Here is a 26,041-nt window from a genome sequence, read left to right as displayed (position 1 = left end):
GAACTTCCACAGTCAGAGGCCCCGACCCCAGGCAGGAACCAAAGGCCTACCGGGCGACGTAGTTGAGAAGCCTTTGGGCCCGATGCCCGGCTCGGATATGGAGCTCCCAACCAGCGGACCACTTGGCACTGACTGCGCATGCGCAGGAGGGCCAGCGATCCTCTCTGGGTTCTGTGAGAGAAGGTGGGACAGCGAGGGAGGGAGAAGATGGGAGCGGGTGGAGAGGACGGGAAAATTGGAGGGATACAGATGGACAGGATGAGCAGAGAGAAGGAAGGGATCTGGAGAAGGGAGGGTCTTAGAGGAGTTGGAGAAAAAAAGCTTTACCTCTGGGGCACCCCTAGGCGCCAGACCTGCCTCTGTACCCTTCTGTTACCCTTCAAGCCCCGCAGCTCAATTTTACCACCGTGATCCAACCCTCCGTCCGATGCTTCTGCAGAAACCCTAGGGAGATCACACCCGTTGCCCCCACGCGGAGCTGGGTTTTCTGTTGCTCTGAGAACCAAGCACCCGCAGGTGTTGTCGCTCAGAACTACCTTGGGAAGAGCACATATTCCCCTTTTACACGCTGGGAAACAGGCAGGCAGGATCTCTGCCTTAGCTCCACTGTCCCAGGTGTTGGGCTGGCGGGGAGCGGGATGGTACAAGATCAGAGCCCCAGACAGAGCAGACTGCCTGAGTGTTGGTGCATAGTCCCCATCCCTCCTGGGTAAACCATACCCCACCCTAGTGGAAACATCAAGGGCTCACAGTAGTTCCCTGGGTGTGGGAGAGCTGTCCTCATGTGAAGGAAAAGTCCAGCTGGGCTAACAAGCTAAGTCACAAATCTAAGTGTGATAAGTGTCGGTTTACTGATCTAAATTATGCTGGGCTATCTCGTAAATATGAAGTTTAGTGTCAGTTTATTGGCCTAACAACCTAACTCGTAATTCCAAGCTCAACAAGTGTCAGTAATGTGATCTGTTACAAATTGATAAGCTCCAGTGTACTTATTCCTTGCTTTTTGTTCTTTGAGCCTTATTGGCTAATCCCCCCTTACTTGTAACTAAGCCTTTAAAACCTCATGTGCACATCTTGGAGGTACTCAAAACTTCGGAGCCGAAGCCCCTCTGAGCCCACCGGCATAATAATTCTGAGTACTCCAACACTCCGATTGGTGCTTTTGTCTTGGCTGGCCTGTTTCCATAACACTCAGCTCCAGTGCCCAGCTTTCTAGGTAGATAGGAGTGTTACCAAGTCGAAATTAATTCTCCTCAGTGCAGGACAGGCCAATAAGTTGGGAGACCAGATGTTGGGGCATGGAATAGCAAGTTTCTGTAGACCTAGATGGCAAACTAATGTCCTGGAAAACCATCTCCCCAAGTCACAATTCAGGCTCCTTTCCTATGTGCTTGGTTAGTGCAAACTTCTTAGTGTAGGAATTCCTTCTTGTTAGAATCCTTTCTTCTTGCAGCTATCTGCGTGGGTCAGATCCCTGTAAACCTCCAACAAAAGAAACATTATTTTCTATTCTGCAATTTGCTATCTTTTAATGAATGAAAAAGTGTTAAATATCCTTAAAGGTCAGAGCCTTCAGAATAGGGTCTCCTGTTTATTTCAGGCTCTAGGCAACATTGTTTTACAAGCAAGGTGAAGCCTAGGTGACAGAGCATAGGGTTAAATTCAAAGGAACAAATCTAATATGGAGTCAGATTTGTTCTGTTATATTACCCGGCCAGATGCCACTTGAGGATTTAAACCCCTTTAAGTTAAAAATAACTAAAATTTTAAAGGAATTTACATACATAGGTGGGAATGTGCAAAGCATATCTGGAAAAGCACCCAAAGGATAGTAAACAGAGGCATCTCCAGAGAGGGCTGAAAGAACAGAGGATGAGGGAAAACTTCTTTCACTTGTGTATTTTTGTTCTCTGAGTTTTTTTTAAACCATTTCCTTGTATTTCTTTTTCAGATAAAAGAAATGTGTAATGGAGCAAAGGAGTAATTAGCTTAGCAAATACAGCAGCCATGGAATCACTAGTCATCACTTTTGATTTAAGCCAGAAAGCATTTTTTGACTCTCTCCAATGTGCTCTGTCCTGTTTTAAGACTTCTATTAATATTATTATTATTATTATTATTATTATTATTATTATTATTACTATTACTACAAGTACTACTACTATGACTATTACTATTATTGCTATTATTTTATGAAATAATAACACGGTTTACCTCACCCCTGCCCATGGCTGGTGGAAAACCAACCGAGTTTTTCTTGAGTTGTTTTCCAAGGAGTAGAGATGAGTTTATAAACAGAACACATCTTCAGGGTAAAACAGGCAGAGTGCTTTTCCAGCAGGCCAGAGAGCTATGAAGTGTTTTCAACAGAGGCGCCCAGAAGCTGAGAGAGAAAGCCTCCAGGACACTACAAAAAGCTGCCCAAACTGCCGTCTCCATGGTACTACTGAAATAGGAAAGAACAAATCTGACTTCATATTTGATCTGTTTCTTTGAATTTAACAAAGCCAAGTTAATATCCTCCGGTCTTTTCATGGGTTATGATGTCACAGAGGAAACGGACAGGTCAACAAGGAATCACTCTGCCGTGATCCCGGAGCCGGGGAAAGGGATGGGCTGCAAGATGTATGAAGCAGCCGCAACTGTGCCCGTGCTTCTAGGCAGGTATCCAAAATCGCCTCGACAAGGTGTCAAACATTTGTGCCCATGCCCTCATCAACAGACATGTATTAAAGACAAATGGAAACATATAAAAGGCCAATACCCTTGCTGGGTACACCGTCCAAAGAACAAAGTCTCAGTTTGACAACTGGCCATCTCGGTTCCATGGGATTCATTCTTGGAGAACCTTAAAAACCACTCTTCTGTCCTCAAGAATTGCTGCATATTTGTCCTATCTTTGGCTCAGGGATGGAGCACGTTCAAGTGAACTTTAATGTCTGCACAGATTTGACTGTCTTTTTCCAGGTTCACTTGTCCATTCCAAAGAGGCTTGAGCTATGTCCATCTTCCGTAAGATCTATTCCCTCCAGTGACAGCTCATTGAGCCTGCAATTAAAAGCCAAGTGAACAAGACTGTCCTCAGCTAAAAAGTTCACCCACCCTTCACTGTTTTCTTAATCTCCTCTTCTGGCTAATTGCAACAGACTAACTCCTCCCTCCACCAAGATACCCAACTATGTCATTTTTCTCCCCAAAGAGAAAATAAGGTCCATAAAAGAGGAGACAACTCCATAGTCACCTCTGAATTCTTAGCATATAGTAATGTCAATAAATACAACTCAGATTATTGTTAGTTTCCTTTAAAACCTTTCTGGTTATTTGAATGAGACCTTGGAAGAGAGGTGTTTGCTGTCCAGTATCTTGATCCACAAGACTCTGGAGGCCTTTTTCGGAATAGCTGTTCACTGATTCATTCAAAACACAACTTATCAATCAAGGAGTAGCTGTGCTTTTCTGCCAGGTGTTTGTGGTCACTCTCATGCCAGAACAGCTTTAAACTATATCCTTAATTTGGATTTGTTATTTTTCCCCTCTTCCAACAAAATTGACTTTTCTTACTTTCTTGTCTTGAGGAATTTTTTTTTCCTATTTCACCCTTTAGTAAAGCAAGATTCTCAGGATGGGCTTGGCCCATTTTCTGATCACCCATCCAACTCCTAGTGTGAGAGGTCTGGGGCTCACCTGCTTCCCTCCTGTCAAGGCAACTGAAAATCAGTTCAGGAGCCAACCAGCACACCACGGCTTCTAACGCTCACGTATCTCTCAGAAACCCTGCTTTCTCGTTTGTCTTGGCTTCTGAGAATTTTCCCTCACTTTCTTGACAATGAGTTGTGCAGCTTGAAAGATGAGGAAGGAAGGTTTTATTTCTCAATCAGCGTTTTAAGGAACTTGTGTAATGAAGGTTTTCAGGAGTTTCTAGAACCCTCCATTGCCGAGACAGAAAACACACTAGACATTTTCTAAATTTAGTTCTCATGTGCATTTTTTCTTTGCTTTTTTTTTTTAACTGCTAACAGACATTTTTTAATTAAAAAAAAAATAAGGCCCCAAAAAGAATAGAACACTGAAGGGGCAAACAAATTAACGGGCAAAGACAGAAAAATGATAACTACTCTACAAAGTTAATATAATACATACACTATGTATCAGATCAGCAATTCTCAGTAACAGCTAATTGAAACATGACCATGAGGTAAAATTTCTCTCCTGTCAGGACATGGCCAACAGAAAATACAATTAAACCAACAAACTAATATCCTAAGTCTGGCGAGGTACAGAAGGCTACAAGCTAAATGTGTCTTATTCTAGAAAAGAGGGAGTCTCACCAGCTCTTTTCTGTGGAGCCTGAGCCCACGGGAGGACGGTGAAGTGAGCTCTGTAAGTACACAATTAGCAAAGTGAGTGATGAATAAATAGACGTGAGCTTTGATGACAGGGATAATACTACTATTCGTTTGTCCTTTAAAGTATGACTTCACGTTCAGTGATCAATACTTCAGCGTCCTTAGGAGTTGAGATTTTAGGAAAATGCACAACCTGGGCCCAGATCTCCTCTTTAAGCTCGTGACACTGCAGTTAGTTGTCTCAAAGGCAGCTCCAACTCCACATGCAAAGAGTTGACTTCACGGTGTTCCTCCCATAGCCGTCCTTACCAGGGCCCCTGGTCGGGGGGTAAGGTCTCCCTGCGTCTCCCAACTCAGGCCCATCACTCACAGATGTGAATGGACCCCTCCTTCAGGGACCAGATATCCTCAGACTCCGAGTCCCACTACCCTCAACTGACCTACCAGATACTCACTGGCACTCACTCAGCACTGACTCTCTGCTGGAGACCACACTGCACACTGCACAGTGTATCTCACTGGATCTCCACAATAGTCCTGGGAATTGGGTACATCACTGCTTCAATTGATTAGATAAATTGTTTCACTTCCTTGCGTGCGTCCTTCAAACTGACACGGCTACTAAGCCACAAGCCTGGGCCTGAAAACCACTTGAAAATTGGACACTGCTACACCTCGCAGCCACCCTACTCTGACTCATCACATCATCTCCTGCCAAGCCTTCTAAATGTTTCCAAACATTCTAGAAGACAAATATGAACTATGAGAGCACCCCACTCTCCTACTTAAAATCTGTCAATGATGGTTCACTCCCCTTAGGAGAAAGCCCAACCAGGCCTGAGCACAGCCTAAGGCCCCAGCATCCGCTTTCCCTGCACGGCCGCGCCGCCTCACCCACCACGCAGCTCTACACGTGCCGTGTCTAGGACAGGGATGCTGACTCCGCACAACCCAGGGCTTGTCTCACTCGAACAATGATCACCTTCTTCAGTGTTCATCTTCTTCATTGCTGACTCTCACAAAAATGTTTTCTCATGATGAATCAATATCTTTTTCCTTACAACTGCCCATCATTAATAATGAGCTCCTCCCAAAAGAGAGAAGACCTAATTCTCAGTCTCCTTATCTGTAAAGTGAGAATAACAAGGAAATATGTGAGGTTTCAAGAGAAATAATATTCATGTGAGGCTGAGGGACAATTCCATCATACAGTAAGCATTCAATATGTGCTTACTTAATATTAATAAGAATATATTGCATTCTAGCAACCTTCAATCAATGTTTTATGACTTTGTCCAACAGACTACTGACAAACTGTTGGACGAACCACTTTGAGCAGATCAGCACAAGCATACTGGGAGAGGTAAGTGCTGACTCCAGTTACAGCTGCAGCCACCCAGCACTATGGGGCGGGGGCAGTTTGCTCAAACTCTTACATGTTGCTTGAGCATTTAGTTCTCATTATAGAATAAAGACAGTTGTTCTTTAGTCAAAGCTCCTGAAATATAAATCTTCAAAGATTGATGCAAATTAGGTTTCAAGTACAACACTCTCACTAGAATTTATTTGAAAATTATAGTCTTAGCTACTCCGCACATCAAAAGGGCATAATCTTAATGTATCTGACTAAATACACTGAAAGGGTTGTTTAAAAGTAATTAAGAAGAAGCCATTCAGAATAAGCTCTCAGTATCATCTGCACAAAGACCCACCCAAGGGTCTCATTTCTCACTTCCACATAGGTGTTTTCAAGTAGCTTACCTTGGGTCTTGGTTTCTTATAACACGGGGCGGGGAATAGTTGTGGATAGATTTATGTAGCAAATATATACCAAGGGTATTTGTTGTGAAGGAATTCTACAAATAAGAAGATTGATACATAGTCCCACCCATAAGAAATTCAGCCTTTCCATTTACAACAGCATTAAAAATAAAGTGAGAGATACATTTAACAAAAATTTACAAGATTTGTACATTGAACTTTTTGAAGTATCACCAGAATAAATTTTAAAAGATCTACATATATGGAAGACATCCCATTTTCATGGAATGATTGACAATATTATTAAAAATGTTAAGAATCCTCAAAGTGAACTATATATTCAGTGGAATCCCTATCAAAATTCCAGCTGACTTCTATGCAAAATTGAAAAACTGATCCCAAAATTCACATGGACGTGCAAGGGGCCCAGGACAGCAAAAACAATCTTGAAAAAGAAGAGTAAAGTTGGAGGACTCACTTTAAAGTGTACTAAAATGCTATAGTACTAAGTCAGTATGATACTGGCATAAGTTTGGATAAATAAGTCTAAGAGACACAATAAAAACCCACGGGGAAAAACTTACATTTACAGACACTTTTCCACTAGGGGGCCAAAAACACTCCATTGAAAGAATAGTCTATTCAACTAATGGTTCAGGGACAGCTGGGTATCTGCAGGCAAAAGAATCAATCTGGAATCTGAACACCCATATTTTATATAACAAATAAAATTAATTGAAAATAGATCACAGACAGAAATGTAAAAATTAAACCTATAAACTTTCTAAAAGAAGACACAGTATAAATCTTTGTGGGCCTAGGATAGGCTTTGGTTTCCTAGATACAAAACCAAGAGCACAAGTGATAGAAGGAAAAAGCAGATAAACTGGACTTCTTCAAAACTAAAACCTTTTTCTTACAAAGGACATCATCAAGAAAGTGAAATGACAGGGGAAAAGGGTATCTCAAGTCAGAGAGTGCGTGCTTTGCAAAAAAATAAAATAAATCTTTACATCAAACTACCTCCCTTGTAAAGAAATCGTTTTAATGTTTAAAAAAATATAGTTAAAGGACAATGTGCAGAATAGAAGAAAAATTTTGCAAAGCATGTATCTAATAAGAGAGTAGTATCCAGGATATATAACGAATGCTTACAACTGAACAATACAAAAAAATACACCCAATTTTTAAATTTACCACGAATTTAAATAGATATACAAATGGCCAATAATCATATGAAAAGATGCTCAGCATCACTAGGGAAGTCAAAAACAAAATGAGATCTCATTTTACACCCACTAGGATGGTTATAACCAAAACATGGACAATAACAAATGTCGTTCAGGAGGCAGAGAAACCTCATATGCGGCCAGGGGAAAGGAACAATGTTGCAGCTTCTTTGGAGAAGTCTGGTATTTCCTCAAAAGCTTAGAGTTATATGTCTCAGCAATTCCACTCCTACATATAGAGTCATCTCTCAATATCCTTGGGGGGTTGGTTTCAGGAACCCCACACCCTGGATACCATAATCCAAGGATGTTCGAGTCCCTTTACAATCAACCATCTGGATTCATGTAGTGGAAACTACAGATATGGCGGGGCAAATGTACAGCCAACAGAATGAAAACATATTCTCATAAAAAATTTCACATCAATATTCATAGCAGTATCATTCAGAGTAGCCAAAAGTTACTAACAATATCCATCCATCAATGAACGGATAAACAAAATTACCAAGAATAGGCCCACAAACTTTTGGTCATTGAAACTTTGACAAAGGAGGTGAGAACATACAATGGAGTAAAGACAGCCTCTTCAGCAAATGGTGTAGGGAAAACTTAACAGCTGCATGTAAATCATTGAAGTTAGACTACTCCCTCACAGAATATACAAAAATGAATACAAAATGTGTTAAAGACTTAAACATGTAGACAAGACACTATAAACCTCTTAGAAGCAACCATAGGCAAAACATCTGACATACATCTCAGCAATGTTTTCCTAGAGCAGTCTACTCAAGCAATAGAAAAACAACCAAAAATATACAAGAGGGATCTAATTAAACTTACAAGCTTTTGCACAGCTATGGAAACAGTAAGCAAAACAAAAAGACAACCAACCTATGGAATGGGAGAAAATATTTACAATAAATGAAACTGCTAGGGGCTTAATTCCCAGAATATGTAAACAGCTTTTACACTTAATAAGAAAGAAAAACAAACAATTCAATTCAAAAATTGGCAGAAGTCCTAAAGAAACATTTCTCCAATGAAGACGTACAAATGGCCAGTAGCCACATAAAAAAATATTCATTATCATTATCAGAGAAATGCAAATCAAAACTGCAATCAAGTATCACCTCTCACCAGTCAGAATAGCCATCATTCAGAAGTTCACTGACAATAAATACTGGAAAGTCTGCGGAGAATTGGGAACACACCTACACTGTGGTGGGGATACAGTTTGGTGGAGCCATTGTGGAAAAGTGTATAGATGTTCCTCTAAAGACATAAAATTGACCTCCCAGATGACCCAGCAATCCCACTCCTGGGCATATATCCAGAAGGAACCCTAATTGAAAAAGACACCTACACCCCAATGTACACAGCAGCACTATTTACAATATCAAGACATGGAAGCAACCGAAATGTCCACTGAGAGATGACTGGATAAAGAGGTTGTAGCATATTTGTCCAATAGACTACTATTCAGCCATAAAATAATAATAAAATAATGACATTGGCAGCAACATCAATGGACCTGGAGAATGTCATTCTAAGTGAAGTAAGCCAGAAAGAGAAAGGAAAATACCATATGAGATTGCTCACATGTGGACTCTAAAAAAAAAAAATAGAAAGAAACAAAAAAATAAACTTATCTACAGAACAGAAACAGACACAGAGACATAGAAACCAAACTATGGTTACCAGTGGGGAGAGGGTGTGGGAAGGAATAAACTGGGAGTTGAAGATTTGCAGATACTGAGTATGTAAAGAATAAACAGCAAGTTTATACTGTATAGCACAGGAGAATATATTTAATATCTTATAGTAACTTATGTTTAAAAAGAGGATGAAAATGAATACAGGTAGGTTCCTATTTAGCTGAAGTGTTGTGCTGTACACAAGAAACTAACACAAAATTATAAACTAACAAGACTTCAATGAAAATATTTTTAAATAGACCAAAAACGAAAACAAAGGTAAAGGATATTATCAAGCAAAAAGAATAAAGTACTGATTCAGGCTACAATTATGGATGAACCTTGAAACTTTATGCTAAAATAAGCCAGACACAGAAAGCCAAATAGTGCCCTTTAAAGTGAACTGTATCTAAGCGTTTATTGTACTACTCCTGTAAATTTTCCAGAGGTTTGAAATCTATCAATATCAAAATAAAATGTATTATGCATTAAAAACTTAAAACGCTTCCTCACAGGAGGGCTTTAATTATTAAATGCAGAAACGCATATAAAGCTCTTGGAAAAACAATTTGCACGTCCACACACAGTCACTGCTGTCACTGCCACTCAGAGGGTGGTGCCAGCGCTGATGAGAGCTGCCTCCACTCGCTCCCCTGCAGAAAGGAGTGAAGGCCTGAGCTCTGACAGGCAGGGTGAGCGTGAACCTGAGTCATACACAGCCACGTTCCAGACTCTGCGTTACCCAACTTTCTTATACAAACTGCAACATGTAATGTAAACACGCTAGAGGGATGTATCTTACAACACAGGGAATACAGACAATGTTTTACAGTAACTATAAATGGAGCATCTATTGTACACCTGAAACTAATATCATATTTTAAATCAGCTATATTTTTATGAAAAATTAAAAAATATTTTTAAAATGCTATCACTTTAATATTCAATTCGGTTTTTAAGTTACTACTAAACAGCTCAGAATGTATAAAAGCATTTAATTGTGCTGTTTGCTTACATATTTATTTACATTCAGCCTCTTGCTAAAAGAGAATTTAAACAATTCTGTTAAACACAGCTTAACAACCATAACAACAAAAGGCAAAACGGAGAGTGAAGAGAAAATGGAGATTCAATACTTAAATGAAACCAGGGGGAGATAAACTCATAAAAATGGATTCCATGAAGTCAGGGAAGGGGTTAAGGCTGACTAGAAATTCAGCTGTAGGATTCTTGGCAGCGAAACCAAAAAGAAAAGATGATGGGGCGGGTGGTAGAGCGTGTGCTTAGCGTGCACGGGGTCCTGGGTTGAAGCCCCAGGGCTTCCACTAACAGGTAAATACATCTAATTAACTGCCCCCCTAAAAGATCACCAAAGAAAAGAAAAAGAGAAATTTCTTTCCCAAAGAACCCTGATATTAAATTTGGATTAAATATTAAAAAAAAGAAAAAAAGAAAAATTCAAAAGATAAGTGACACTGAAGGAAAACCACAGCTGGCCTAACAAGCTAAGTCACAAATCAAAGTGTGATAAGTGTCGGTTTCCTGATCTAAGTTTTGCTGGGCTACCTGGTAAATCTGAAGTTTAGTGTCAGTGTACTGGGCTAATAAGCTACCCCGAAAATCCAAGGTCAACAGTTGTCAGTAACGTGATCTGTTCCAAATTGATAAGCTTCAGTGTACTGATTCCTTGCTTTTTGTTGTTTGAGCCTTATTGGGTATTAGCCCCATACTTGTAATTAACCCTATAAAACCTCATGTGCACGTCTTGGAGGTGCTCAGAGCTTTGGAAAAGAAACCCCTCTGAGCCCGCCAGCGTAATAAATCTCAGTACTCCAACCCTCTGTGTGATTCTTATTTCTTGGCTGGCCTTTTGTTTCCATAACAACACAAGCGATAATGCCCGTGAGATAAATCTGGGGAGGCTGCTGGTAAGTCGCCATGTCTCACGTGGGAAAATCTGAAACATCCTTCTCACCACTCAGAGTCATCATAAGCCCACACCACACCTCCTGCCGTTAAATGCAGGAGCACGGTTAGGGCCCGGCCTTTGCTGTCTTTGTGTCATCACAGTGATACAGGATGGAAGGGGGAAGAGCACAGCCATTCAAGGAAGGCCGCAGCAATTGACATCAAAATGGTGAAGGATTCAACCCCCAATAGGCCTTGAGGCTCAGGATGAAGAGATTTAACTTCTAGCAGATCTTGAGATTCAGTAAACATCCATTGTAATAGTAACCTGGTGAATAACATGCCCCAGGCACCATGGCAGTCCCAATGATAGCCACAAAAGGTCAAAGGGTGGGAAATGGCCAACTCCCTGGGAATCCTAGCCCCTTGCCCTAAGGCTGGTCCTTCTACTTATTAGCATATGAAACAACCAAGCCCAAGAAAACAAGCAACACAGCGCCACCTCGCGGTCACCACTCTCTGTCTCTCTTTGGAGAAGACAGACCTGTCTGTGGTGTGTGTACCTACTTCTAATCTGTGCATGAAACCCCCACACCTCGTGACGTTTCTCTTGCATTTCAATGTATCTGTCTGAATATATATACCTTTACTCAACACTGGCTTGCTCTTGAATTCTTTACTGCATGAAGTCAAAGAACAAAATCTGGTGGGGCACATCCCAGGGGCTCAACGAAAGCCTGGGACACAGCCCTTCTCATGCCCAACGTTTTTTATTCTTGTATCAACAGGACTGGGCTGTGAAGTGACGTCTGAGGCCCCAGCTAAGGGACAGAACCAGCTTCCAGGGTTCCAATTTGCGGGCAGCCTCTCCCCCAGCTTGGGCCTTGGGGTCTGCCCGGTTCTCTGTGTTTCTCTGTTGTGCTGACTCCCCAGCCATACAGCGTACTCCTAGGCCTGTCCCCACAAAACCCTTCTCTCCAAAATACAAGCACGTCATGTCACAATCCTCTTGTTCAACCAGGAAATGTTCAGCCCACTTTTTTCCTCCCCAATAAATTACCCAACTGTCCTCCCTCCCATCACATCACTTCTTTCTTTGTGAGAACTCTGCACTCGCCACACCCCATCATGAACACAGGTGTCTTGCTGGCTGTGACCGAGATGTTTCTTTCTCACACAGCAAGCGTCCTTTCACTTTCCCCTTGTTACCTTAAAAAAGCCTTTCCTGAGTCACCCACCCCTCTGATTATGAACTCACAATGTGCTGAAGTTGCAGTCACTATGTGCATACATCCCAGTTTTGGCTAGGTTTCCATCACAAGATCTTCATTAAGGAACTGCATCAAGAAGTTATACAGGGTATTCTTACATCAGAGTGGAGGAACCTGCAAAAAATTTAAACGGCTTTGAAGAGAGTGTTAACCAGGGACAGAGATGTCGCGGGTCCTAGTCAAAAGTGTCATGAGGAAAAATGTTCTCCCAAGGCTCAGAGTGGCTTCTGAACACAGAATCCTCAGGGAGGAGGTGACAGGCAGTGATTAGGGTGGGTGATACAGGTTACGCTCCCCCAGCTGGGGAAGAATAGGTTTTTTTCTTGTTTTCCAAACAATTTCTTACTATCTTTTTCTCTTATTGCCACATACCATTTCCTACGAATTAAGCATATCAATGTCAGTCATTTGGGCCACTTGGGAGAAGCTACACGATGCCATTCACAGGGATGGGGCATGACAGCCACACCAGTCTAGGTTGAAAGACCAGTGGGGGTATTTGCAAGGTAATCACGGGCATGCAACAAACTCCCCAGCTTCAATGACCTCATCTCAAAGCTGGGGTCAATAAAACTACCAAGCAAATTGCGTGAAGATTATGGCCAATGTTTACTAGGTAAGTGCCCGTGAAAGCTGCCGCTTAATGGGGAATGAGTACGATCAATGAGGCCCTGTCTACCTGCCCACATGCGCCCTGCCTTCCTGCCTTGCTGCAACAGCAGAACTTGTTTAGCTGAGATGAACACCCCCAGAGCAGCCCAGACGGGAAAGCTCCCAGCTCTGCACGGCGAGACGTGTTCCTTTCCTTCTCAGAGCTGATCACAGTTTGCTGTCGTCTGTTTTTATGTTTATCCCTTTTGTAACTCCCTCTCCTCCGGAGTTTTTGCTCAAGCAGCACAGGGCCAGGTGTGTCTTGGGTCCTGCCGGATATTCTGGGCAGGGAAACAGCCAACTCCATATCTGGCTCTGGTGCTGAACGGAGAGAGCAGAAGGCCCAGGGGCCCATGCTGAACTGAGGCCCCTGCACCCAAAATTATGGTCTGACCTTGGGCAAATTACACAGTCTTCTTTACCCTGAGATTCCTCATCTGTCCATGAAAATAACTGCCCATGTCACACAGAGTTACAAGTATTAAAGGAAATCAACAAATTCACAACCTAGCCAAGGGGCTACAAGTGCATCCTCAACAGACAAATGCTGCCTTTACGGCTCTGACGCACGCTAAGCGGGGCGGCCCCACACAGTGAACACTGCTAAGTGCCAGGGTGTTAAATGCTTCATGTGTGCTATAATACTCTTTAGATCTTACAACAATCCCAGGAAGAAATGAATATTATCATGCCCATTTCACAGATTCACCAACAGGTTGAGAGTATGCATTCTATTCCAAGGCCCTATGGTGAAGAAATGGCAATTTAAACCGGAATCTGGGCCCAGGCCTTGGCTCCATCTCTCTCCCATCCACCTGACCACTTGCCTATGAATTCCACCTGTCCAATATAAAAGTTTGCAGCCGGCCATCCCTTAAAAGCAATGTGTGCCACCGTTTGTCAATGTTGTTTAATTACCATAAACTGTTCTCAGAAACCACTACAGTAAAGAAAGTTGGACTTAAGGAATTCTGCATTGCGTTCTCCTGCAATGTGCAGGATCCCTTTCCTACACCTCCAAATCCAAGTGTATGCTTCCTCCGTGTTTATGTTTGCACACGGCTTATTAAAGCAGAAGGTATCTGCAGTAATTCCATCTCAGTTGCTTTCCAAGTTTGCAGATTATCCATATTCGGTCTGTGAACGAAAATACTACAATGTGAATGAGAATACTGCAACCATGTCAGTAAACAAAGAATACTGATACCAAGTCATTAAAGGCTTCCGCCACTCCCCGGCGAGGAGAGGCCTGCAGCCCAGCCACTGCAGCAACTCACAATGGTGCCCTCTGAGCAGACTCAGAATAAGAAAGGACGGGCTACTGGCCCGAGATAGCTAGGTGCTTGTCTAAAAAATGAATTCAGTGAGTCCTAATATTTGCTTCCTCCCATTCATACAAAATCACTAAATTCTTGAACTTGAGATACCTGGCTTTCTTTAGATAACAAGTAATCTTTTATTGTTCCAACAACCTGGTCTTTGTTGTAAAGCTCCTATATATCCTAGCTCTTCCTCAACCTCTTGGGAGCAGGCCCTCAGAGAGTTCTGAGAGACGGTCATCCTGGCTCGAGTCCTCCCGCCAAATGAAACATAACTCTTAACTTTTAGGCTGCACGTTTATTTCAGTCAACAGTTTTGGGCACCATGAAGCACCACAGCAGATTTCTCTCCACCTGAACTCTCCAAGTAACCAGAGCCTTGGTACCAGCAGTGGCCCTTTGTGCTCATCCGCCTCCTCGGGGGGTCCAGATGAATTTGGCTGAGTCTCTCCTGGTTCTCAGATCTCACATATTGGTTGATGATCCTAAGTTTTATCTGGTGGTGTATCCAGGTACGTGGCCCTCCAGTTGAAAGAAACTGAGATGAATTACCCACCCAGTGGAGACATCCCGAGTGGGTCCAAGTTGAAAGACACTGGGTTCAGGACTGAGTGGTTAGGTAAGAGGCTGGTCTAATGTTTTCCTCAATTTGGTTACCTCCATTGAATTTTTCAGGATAAAAGTAAAACTCTTATGAGGAAACTTTCAACTCCAAATTTTGGACCATCCTCCTGGCTGGTAACAGCATTCTCGGGTGACAGGGAATCTTCCAGGAGTGGTAGACACAAAGACTTCATGCCACAGAGTTGTCCCTGTGGGAAATCTTACTAGCAAATTTATTCTGAGAAGGCGACCTTACAATGGGGAATAGAACTTTCAAAAAAAAAATAAAGAACAGAAAAGAAAAGAAAAAGAAATGACAGATTGCCAGTCTCCAAGTAAAACCCCAGCCAGATTTATGTACATACAAAACTTACAACATTAATCGGGAATAAGAAAAAAAAAAACTCACTCTGGAAATAACCAGGCCTGATAAAAACATTTTTTGGCATTCTGAACTTATAAAAACAAAATCCCCTTTAGTGGGAACTTGGATTTCTCTTCCTGTGTCCTTGAAATGTAAACGTTTTATCTTTCTCTAGATGTTTTAAGTGTGTGCATGTAAGTATATATATGTTTAGTTTAGTTTTTAAAGGAAACCTTGGACTCTGCCATACAAAAGTTCAAGTATTGTGTACATACGGTGGCCACGCAAATAAATTGGGATTCTAAGCAATTCTTTGATTGTACCAATTTTCAGATATTTTGCCATCTTAAACTTTGTTGCATCAGCCTGGACCACGAAGGCTTTAAGCTTTTGGAGAGTAAACCTTTGAATTTTATTTAGGCAACACCCCGACTCTCATGTGGAAGGGCCTCTTCATCTTATTGGTTTAAAATCACTATATATATATATATATATAGATATATATTTATTTATATATATATAAATTGATGGCCATATGATGGATTTTTTAATTTGGAAAAACTTTTTAATTGGTGAAAGTTTAAAGAGATCTCATTATAAACGGCTGTTTTATTGGTACCTATTAAAATAAAGTTTAAATGCAGAAAAATATATCTAATGGTTAACCTAAGAACTCAGATATAAAAATATAACTGGTTTGAAAAGCTACATTTTTGTTTTTCCTTTCTGATAAATGTTTCTAGAGATGCTAATAAAAACTTAGTATAATTAATGTTAATTAGGTTGAATAACTGGAAAAAGGATTGTAAAAATGTCAAAAAAACAGATAAGTGGCTTATCCCAAAAGGATAAATATTTTTATATGGTTATTTTGAATGAGATAAATAAAATGGACACTTTTGGATTTACATACAGGGTTTTGATACTACACTACGTAAAGTTAAAAAAAAAGGGCCAAAGAGTTCACCTACTCCCCCCCAACATTAAAGTTCAAACAAGTCCGTTTTATTTACCACAGTTTAACATATATTTATATGTAGACTGAAATACTTGATCAAGGATTGGGACAACAGACCAATTAATGAAATTAAAAATCGAGAAGGGCCTAAGCTCTTTGGCTGAAACTTGGGCATCCTAGAGACTTCTATAAAATTATATACAATGTACACCCACAAAAAAAAGGTTTCTGTCACTCCTTCTAGAAATAAGAATTACTGATTAAACTTAATAAATATAAAAATTAAAGGTATAAGATTTAATAAAATTGAGATAAAAGTTTGTGAAATTGGTATATTTAGATGGTCTTTATATAAACCTTTTGCTTATGTTGTGGGATAGATATGTTTCAGTGGAAAAACGCTTCCCCTTCTTGGTATTATAAGGCTGGGCACATGTCTATCCCTCTGAAAATATTAATTGAACAAATTAAAGGAAACCAATATAGTTACTTGAGACGTCCAATATAACGTAAATCTAAAAAGTAATTTGAGTAGCTAAAAAAAAAAATATAGGTTTACCCTGGGTTTAACTTATAACTCAAGGAAAAGAGACCTTAATAAATGTCTTATGCAAGCTTTGGAAGACAAAATAAAGAAAACCTTAGTTTTAAAACATGGAATTCTTTGTTTACAGCTCTTCTCACTGATACAAAAATGCCAATTAAGGAGATAAAATTGGGTCTGGGTGACAGAGCATTTATCTGGGGACCTGGAAGAGAGTGTCTTTGTCTTGCAGATCAGAAATATAAATACAACAAACAGTGACCTAGGACTGAGCCTAATTAGCTCAACGAAATAAAACTTGAGGCCATGAAATTTTTGGCATTTTAGAACTCAGAACTCTGACGGGTCCTTCAGACTTTGTGAGGAAATCTTAATTATCTGTTTCATAAATAGTAAGCCTTAGTGATTTGAGCAAGCAAATTCAGCTTACTCCAACTATTATTATAAATATAAGTAAGTTTTAAAGTGAAGCTATGAGATCTCTAGCTTTTGTCTGTTTATAAGCCTGCATACAGATTATAGAAGTGAGATATTTCTACTGCTAAAAAAAAAAATTTCCAAGTCAAAGAGCTCTGCTTAATTGATGTAAAAATATAAGAGCTTAAAAATTAAGTATTTTTAAAATAAAAACTTAACAAATTGACTTTCAGTGTCATGTGAATTGGAAAATATTCAGTATTAAGGTAATATTTGATATTGTTTAGTTTAAGTATGTTCTAATAAATGTAGACATCTTTAAAATCATCCATCTTAACTATAATACCGTTACTGTACCTAGGTTTAATGAAAGTCAAATAAGATCCTGTTATATCTGTTGCAGATTTGTCAAAAAAAATAACAGTAATGTGCTGTGGTAAAATTTTAAGTAAATTAAATGCAAATGAGATGAGAGCTTTGGGTAAATATTTAAAATATATTTTTAAAATGTATGCTTAAAATAATCTCTAAATGTTTGATATCTTTAAATTCTAGAGTTGTGCTAAATTAAGTTAAATGACAAGATTTTATTAAATATCTATGCCATTTTCAGATAAAATAAGATTGAAATATGAATTACTTAACATTTAACTTCCTCTTACAGTGAAACTAAAGGTGTTTAGAAATATTAATAAATGGTTGGTATCACACAGAAATAGTCTCTATTAGTAAGGGAATGATCTCAGTATCCTAGGAAAGTAATATAAATGCGTAAAGGAAGATGTAAGAATGGAATAATACTTTGTTAATGAAAAATAGTGACTTTCTCCTGAAGCTGGTTACCTCTGAATGGAAGACAAAATAAGGGACACACTAATATAAGTATAGAAAGCTGTGGAAGGCTTGTGGAAAAGGAACCCTGAGGAAAGTTTTGTACGTGGTCAGAATTGGCTAAGTTTAGAATCAAATTGGGCAACGTAAATGAATCTTAGAAGTTAGCTGGAACAAGATTAGATTTGGTTTTCTCTCTGTTAAGAGGAAAAATTTTTCTTAAAATATTAATCCACCTTCAGTAACAGATTGTAAAACTTCTTATACCACTTAGCTGATCTGTTCTGCCTTTACATTTGACATATTTTCTTGTTAATGAATTAGTACTACATTACAGTGATCTATATGTTTATCTGATCAAGTGTTCTGAAATCTTTCAAAAAGCTCCCCAAATATAAAATTCTAATTAATTAAATAAAAATTAATTTAATTAATTAAAATTCTTTTAATCTCCAGTTAAGTTTGGGATGCTACAGAAGGCCCCTGAAACATCCCAAAGAGAGATTTTTAACTATAAAGTTTCATTTGGCATTTTAAATAACATGGAATTGTCAAATGAATCATAAAACTTCTAAGGTTATATTGAATGAGAAATATTATTAATATAGGTATTGTAGAAATTATATGGACTCCCTAAAATTCTGGTTTATCTGAAATGTTACCAGTGATAATTATGGGTATAGTGAACAGGTTTCTTTATTGATTATAGTGTAACGGTGTTTAACCATGCTTTTAAATCTTTTGTCATTTATAGACAGTTAATTGTTTTCTTCTGATGGTTTTGCAAAATGCTTTCTCTTCAAGGAGATTTACTGATTTCTAATAAATTTCAAACTACAGCACTGAACTAAACTGGGTAAGACATTTTAAAGTTCTAATGAAAACTCTCATTAAAAGAATTAGTTACATGGGACTGATTAACCAGCTGAATATGGTTATAATTTTTGATATTGTTTGAAATACTACTGCCTTTTAACCTGTTTCCCAGACATAAAGAATCTCTTCTCCTTAAGCTAGTTATGGTTCACAGCAATTTGATAAATTATAACTATGTATACAGACTTGGAACAGTTATCTTTTCTCTCTATCTGATCCCTCAAAAGACTAAAAATACTTAGGTCCCCAGTGGCTCTATCAGACAAATTAGGGAGATCATCTCCTAAGAGATATAGGAGTATAAAGGTATTTTAAGGATTTTAAAGAGAAAAGAATTTACCTAAATCTGTAAGGCAAAAATCCATGAAAAGCCTTGACGTGGCTTTCTTGGCCTTAGAAAACCTTATTAACATTCTACCCTGAGACTCCGTATTAAAACTTCCAACACAGTCAATTTAAAAAGCCTATATGATCAAATAATCAGATTTAATTTGTAAAGAAATTAATCTTGATTTGGCTATATTTGAGAAAACTGAGGGTAACTTTAGAGAGAAAAAAATTATATTTTAGTGGATATTAAATTCTAGTTTTGTTAATTGAGGTCCATATTTACTAAGACACTTCCCAGATCATTCCTTGCTGTTATGTCACACTGCTGTACAGTTTAATTGAATTATGAAAAGAATACTCTAGGTTTGATTCTGAAGCTCAGTAATCTATCCTTGGGTAAAATTCCAATGCCCCATGACCTGCAGCCAGGGGATTATACATACTGCAACAGGCATGACTTAAAGAACTGTCTCCAACCTGAATGGAAAGACCCTTTTTCAGATACTCTTAACTAGACCATACACACCAAAGCTGAAGGAAACGGAGTCTCGGATTCATTTCCTATCTGAAACAGCCCCTGCAGTGCACTGGCCTATAGAGCGCTGCTCACCTTAAAACAATGCCCAAATGGAGAAAAAGCTTCCATACCAGGATGAGAAGAAGACGACATCTGAGCTAGACTGCTGACCCAAGACACCGGACCAGGACTGTATACCAATTACTTTGATAATTTCTCCAACCTTTGATTATGAACTACTCCAATTGTTAAGTTTATGATAAATTACCTATGTCTAGTACTTCTGTGTTACCTTGGTGGGTTTCCCTAATACAAGGCTCTAACTAGGTAGCCCTCAGAAACATTATTCTAAAAAGAAATTATAGTTCTGTTTAGGCCACTGTTGATCTTACAAGGTGGGAGATTTCAACTGGCCAATTAATACCTGCTCTGACCCTGACCATAAATATGAACTTTCTCATAGGATCAAACTCAGAAACACAAGCAAAATTTTAACCCAAAAATACAACTTCTCGACTATTAAATTCTTACTCGTGACTTTATTAACGTTACTAGCTGTATTACTTATATCCTGTCTATTTTATAAAATTGTTGTCTATTACATTTCCCAATATGTAACTAGGCCCACAAGATTGATGATGGCTAAACATCTTGAAGAAACAGATAAAATTTATAACCCTGAATAAAATAAATATAATAGTGTGATTCTAGGTATGGGAATGAGCAAAGAAGGTTAAACACTTCCTGGATCATAATAGAGTAGTAAGACAGGTGATCCAGAGAACTTTTAGTATCAACAGGGCCTGATAAAAAAAACTAACACCTTGAATGGCAACTCAGAAGATTCTTCACCTGAACTAGGAATGAGCCATCCTAGCAATGTGGGACAAAATTGGTCATGAAATTTCTCTCAAAATATTGGTCGAATTTAGGACCAAGGGGGAACACTGTGAATGAAAATACTACAATGTGCATGAAAATACTGCAACCATGACAGTAAACAAAGAATGCTGAATCCGAGTCATCAGCGGCTGCTGCCAAACCCCAGCGAGTACATGCCTACAGCCCGGCCTCTCAGCCACTCACAGTGGTGCCCTCTGAGCAGACTCAGAGTAAGAAAGGACAGGATACTGGCCCTAGATAGCCAGGGGCTTGCCAAAGGAATGAATTCAATGACGCAAATGTTTGCTTCCCACCATACATAGAAAAGCAGTAAATACTTGAACTTGAGATATCTGGTTTTCTTTAGATAACAAGCAATATTTTATTGTTCCAATTACCTGATCTTTGTTGTAAAGATTCTATTTATCCTAGCTCCTCCCCTACCTCTTGGGAGCAGTCCCTCAGAGTGATCTGAGAGGCTGTCATCCCGGCTCGAGTCCTCCAGCCAAATAAACCAAATCCCTTAACATTTAGGCTGAACGTTTATTTCAATGAAGTCCCAGAATAGACACAACTCATCAATTCTGTAATGGAACACAGAGAATCAGGAACCAAAAGCGTGTTTTAGTCCAGAAAATCTCCAGGTTCCTATTTCTTCCTGTCATTATACAATCCCTCCAGAACTCATTACTTTGCTGTCTGCTCCTCTGGCAACCAAACTCAGAGAAGAGTCAACTCAGCAGAGCACCATGCTGGGGAGAACCCCCCGCAGAAGCACTGCAGGCTGCCTTCCCTCCCGCACGCTCTGCTGACCCTTGGTGTCCCCCGTGGAGACCAGGCCAACACAGCTCTTCCCAACAGCTGCAAAGTCGCTCACGTTAAATAAATCATTTTATTTTATGATATTTTACGTATATACCCATCTCTGAAAACAGCTTTGCCAGAAGCCCAAATCTTCAACATTAATCTGCAAAGGCAAATCAGGTCCCCAAGGGAAAACAAGTCTTAAGACGACGCTAAGGCCTCCAAAGTCCTCTCCACGACCATGAACCAAACTGCCTGCAGGTCTGCAGCTGCAGGAGGCTACATGTCTGCTTTTAAAGCAACCCCTTTCTGCCCTCGGGTGCTACAATGCCCTTTTATGCCCTCCCATCACAGGGCAAGAGCAGCCGCTGCAGAACCTTGCAGGGCAGCACTGACAGGACTGGACAAAGGGGATCAGAGCTAAACAAAGCATTCTGATGACACGAGCTTGTCACTGTGTCTCTTTACAGATGTAGATATATATAGAGAGAAGTGGGGTGATATTGCTCAAAGTCACACAGCTAATAAGTGGCAAAGTATATAACTCTGCTCCTCCCTCCTGTGTGACGCCCAACTGGGACAACCACAGGGTTCTCTCGTGGCTGCCTGAACAGTCTTTTCCTATCACTCATGACACACAATAGTGTCTGAACTTAGCCTGCATTTGCAGCATCTTTTCCCTCCAGTTTCTCAGGAACAAGGCTGTTCGGGCCTGTATGAATTCCGGCTTCCTGAAATCTCCGTGCTCAGGCTGGTCTTGCCTGTGCATCCGGCCCGCTGCTCAGAGGCTCTTCCTCCCCTGCAGGAGGACGTTTCTAATCTTCACAGGGACACAACCTCAGGGGAGCTCTCCTCTCGCCCTCAGCATGGCAGGTGTCCCAGGCCTCATCCCGAGCAGCCCCGTTAGGACGGTGTCTGCCCAGCTCTGCTAGTCAGATCAGCAGCCTCAATGCCAGGGATTATACCCAGGTCACACTGCAAACCTACTGCCCGCCTCACAGCCCCCAGCCAGCAGGTCACCTGGAAGTCACAGCAAGTGCCCCACCCAATCCAGAAGTCTCTTCTTTTGCCAGCACCACTGATGAATGGTTTCCAACCTTCGGTCAGTTTCGCACAAAACAGCACCTTCAACTGTGAAACGGGTGGTTTTTCTTCTGCGCCTCATCCTTACTGGAAACGTAAAGGGAAACCAAAAGGCCTTTTCTCAACCCTTTTCTGATGAAACCCTCCCACCCACAATACTCATATGCTCAAGAGCTTTGGATCCACATGATTTTCTTTCTCTTAGGCTAAGTGGCTCAAAAAACTAAGGGATTCTTTCTCCTTTGAGGGTATTAGCACTCAGTTTCTCGGCTTTAATCTGTTTTTGTCTCTCTCTTCAGTGACCCTAGCAGTTGCCACCTCTTACTCCCTTCAGCAGCCTCCCTCCCAACTTCTAGTCTAGGAAATCAGCTGTGATGAGGGGCATGGGGGCAGTCACAGAAGATGCAACTAAGGCACAGAGAGGCTACATAATTTGCCCAAGAAATCACCTTGAACCACCAACAGAGTGTGTCACGTCCCTCTGTTTAACTCTAATGCTAAGCAAGTTAACTTTTTGTAGATTATGTTTATAAACAGATGAGGTATGAAAATACATACAAGGACACACATCAACTCTAAGATATTCATTAACTCCACTATTTTGTTTCTATTTATTTTATTTCTATTAAAAAATTAAGAACCCCTGCAGTCAATATAGCAAAATGTTACTGGGTTTTAAATCCAGAATATACAGGGGTTGTGTCATTACTCATTCTTGTATGTATTTTCACAAGACAAAATGATTTGAAAGTCTCTCTCCCCGCCCCCTACTCACTACTGGCTCTCACCAGAGCTCCCAGACCACACATCTAACAGCCTTTCACTTTACCCACAGCTGAACTCATCAGTTTTCCCCCAGAACTCCCTCTGCTGCTTTCCCTCCTCAGAACACAGCAGGACCATTATTTAACTCATTAATCCACCCAGAAACCTGGGCCTTACTCCATCCTACCTTCACAGAAATCATTGATCCTTTCCTCTTTACCATCTAAACATGCCTTCAATCTGTTCGCTTTTACCCACTGACCGTCCCACCGCTCAAGTGGAAGCCAACAACACTGCCCACCTGGACTCATGAGTCTCCCAAGTGGCCCCACAGCCACTCTCCCCTACTTGAGACAAATGTGATTGTGTCTCTCCCACGCTTTTGGACTCATTTCAGACCCACTGTTCTTAGAAGAAACTTCAATTTCTTCACCTGGTGAAGGTCTTTGCCATGAAACTGTCAGCTCAGGAAGGGCAGGACACACCCTCGTCCCTCGGCTCCACCATCTGGCAGAGCATCAGCTTGGGAGGATTGAGTTCTTAGCAAACTACTTCACTTATCCATACAAATCCATGGTAGATTAGAAAGATTTTAGATGTTAAGCTCGACTATTAATTTGGGGATTTTGCACTGGCAACCTGCAAGTATATATTCCAATTATTGTGTCTTCTTAAAACCATACCCAGATTAAAGGAGTATTTGTGGAATGTCTTCAGAGTAAAAGGGACTGTACTTTTACAGATTTTATGTTTTAAAATATGAACAACCCGGACAGGGTCAAAAATAGAACCGCCTCACAAGTGACAGAAGACAGGTGAGACGCATATAGCAACAGGTCACAAAGATGGTAAGAGCAAAGTTGTTTCTCCAACCCCCGAAAAAATTCCTCCAAGAACTGAAAACTCAGAAATTTGAAAGTAAAATACTATCATATAAAGAAAGAAAATAAATAATCCTCTTCATCAGGGTTTCTAGATCTGACTGCAGAGTTATTAGCAGGCCATACTGAATCCTAGCACAGAAAAATCAGATGGACTAGTGATGAGTAAGTTCCAGGAAAACGGCAGTAACTCCTCCACTTGAAAGAGGACACACACTCACTTGTTCAAGGTGATTGTAAACCACATTCTGCAGAAATTCAGAAGATTCAGGCACCGCTTCTAGATGGTGATGACACGGAAGGACGGCTTGGATGCATGCTTCTAACTGAGTCACCGGCATTCTTACACTGCAGGGGGAAATGGAGGCCCTCAGCCAAGAGCACAGTTGTTCCTGTCATGTATCCCAGGCCGTGCCTCGGGGACTCAGTGTACTGTAGCAGTCCGGCCCCAGGTGAGGACCCGCAGCGTGGCCCAAGCAAGCAGGAGGGGCACTGTGCTTGAGAAATCCCATCCCCCATGGGGGCAAGAGGGGCTGGTGGGGTTGTGTGAACCTATAAATGCTCATAGAAATACACCTGCATACATTGAAGTGATAAAATTAAAAGTAGCAGGCTATTTAACAAAATTTCAATTGTCAGTGTTAATTTTACCATTCCATTCCGCTTGTCCCCTGCACTCTGAGACAGGCTTAGGCTCTCTCACACATGCAGCTCTGATGCAATAGTTGTGAAGTTATTTTACTTTGCTGCAAGTGTCTTCGCTCCCAGTGTCACTGTGACTGTCGTCTCTTAACACAGTCAGATATCTTCCTGGATCTCTCCCTGAGTTCCTTGCTCCTGCTTCTCAGATCCTGAGATAAAGAACAGGTGAAGGCACTTGACTGGAAAAGTCAATGTGGACTTGACCAAAGTCCTCAGTGACCCCCTAGGTGAGTGCTGCCCACCCCTTACCTTCGATTCTCAAGGTTCTGCCCAGGGTGACATCCAGCCAGGAGAGAGTCCTGGGCCCTATTAAAAGCTGTGTGGCTTGGGTGCAGGGAAAGCTGCAGGAGCTGGTTCCGTAGCCGGTCCCATCCACACCTCTGCTCCTCTCTCTCCCGAGGCAGCGCTGCCAAGCCCCCAGGCTCCCTGAGCTTCTGTCTTTCTCTTCTACTCTACTTCAAGCCCTTTTCCTCTTCCTTTATTCCCTGATTATCCCTAGCTGGAGTGATTTTTCTATCATAGAATCTGAAAAAATTTCCTGCAGCTGAAAAAGAGGTGCCAGAGGTCAACGCGCATATGGTGGTTCCTGAATAGAGCCCCTGGTTAGGGGGACCCTCACCAACACTCATGGGGCATCAGGCATGTTGCACCACCAACAAGAGTTTGCTGTGACACCAAGGCACGCACAGCATCCCTGCTCACTAAATTGTAGTTGTAGTCCTTTATTAAGAAGCAAAAATAAAAAAATTGCTCATGTTTCTTACTAAAATTATTTATGAGGGAGAAAAAGAAATTGTAATAGAAAGAACAAATTTCACTCCATGTTAGATGTGTTCATTTGGCTTTAATCCTGTACCTTGTTTTCTAGGCTCAGACTTGCTATCTCTGCACCTTTTGTAAAAGAAAGTTGCCTTTAGCCTGAAATATCCAGGAGGGCCTATTCTCCGGGCTCTGATCTTTAAGGATATTTGCTCTTCTACACTTATGTATAGATGGCAAGTTGTAAAATAGTGAATAACCTTTCTTTTTTTTTGGAGGTTTTACAGGGGCACCATAATTTGACCCACATGGACAGCTGCAGGAACAAAGGATTTCAAGGACAAACAATTCATACAGCAAGAAGTTTGCAACAACCAGCCACATCCCTGCCGCTTTTTAGTATAAAAGGAGACTGAATTCTGCCCTGGGGAAGAGAGTTCTACTGGATAACAATATGCCATTTTCTGGGTCTGCCAGCTTTACAAATAAAGTCTCTTTTCCTTACTCCAACATCTCATCTCCCGATTAATCGGCCTGTCATGCAGC

General features: G+C 40.7%; 1 protein-coding gene and 1 long non-coding RNA gene across 2 annotated transcripts in view; both read right to left on the bottom strand.

Moving 5' to 3' along the window:
- Nucleotides 1–2,859: 2,859 nt before the first annotated feature.
- Nucleotides 2,860–3,887, bottom strand: LOC140693541 (uncharacterized). Its single transcript, XR_012069309.1, has 2 exons — nt 3,685–3,887; nt 2,860–3,048 (listed from the first exon to the last, which is right to left on the bottom strand). It is a non-coding gene; the product is annotated as an uncharacterized lncRNA (long non-coding RNA).
- Nucleotides 3,752–26,041, bottom strand: part of LOC140693511 (uncharacterized) — a 118,781-nt gene continuing 96,491 nt past the window's right edge. Inside the window, exons 17-21 of the mRNA XM_072957331.1 lie at nt 24,686–24,885; nt 24,256–24,382; nt 12,197–12,323; nt 4,329–4,378; nt 3,752–3,839 (exon numbers count right to left, since the gene is read on the bottom strand). The gene's annotated coding sequence lies outside the window, so the exon portion shown is untranslated. The remainder of the gene's footprint in view (nt 3,840–4,328; nt 4,379–12,196; nt 12,324–24,255; nt 24,383–24,685; nt 24,886–26,041) is intronic.

The sequence above is a fragment of the Vicugna pacos genome, unplaced genomic scaffold (genome assembly GCF_048564905.1).
Source record: "Vicugna pacos unplaced genomic scaffold, VicPac4 scaffold_19, whole genome shotgun sequence".
Taxonomy (NCBI): Eukaryota; Metazoa; Chordata; class Mammalia; order Artiodactyla; family Camelidae; genus Vicugna; species Vicugna pacos.
The sequence above is the reverse complement of the archived record's forward strand: the minus strand, read 5'-3'. Positions and strand labels throughout refer to the sequence as shown.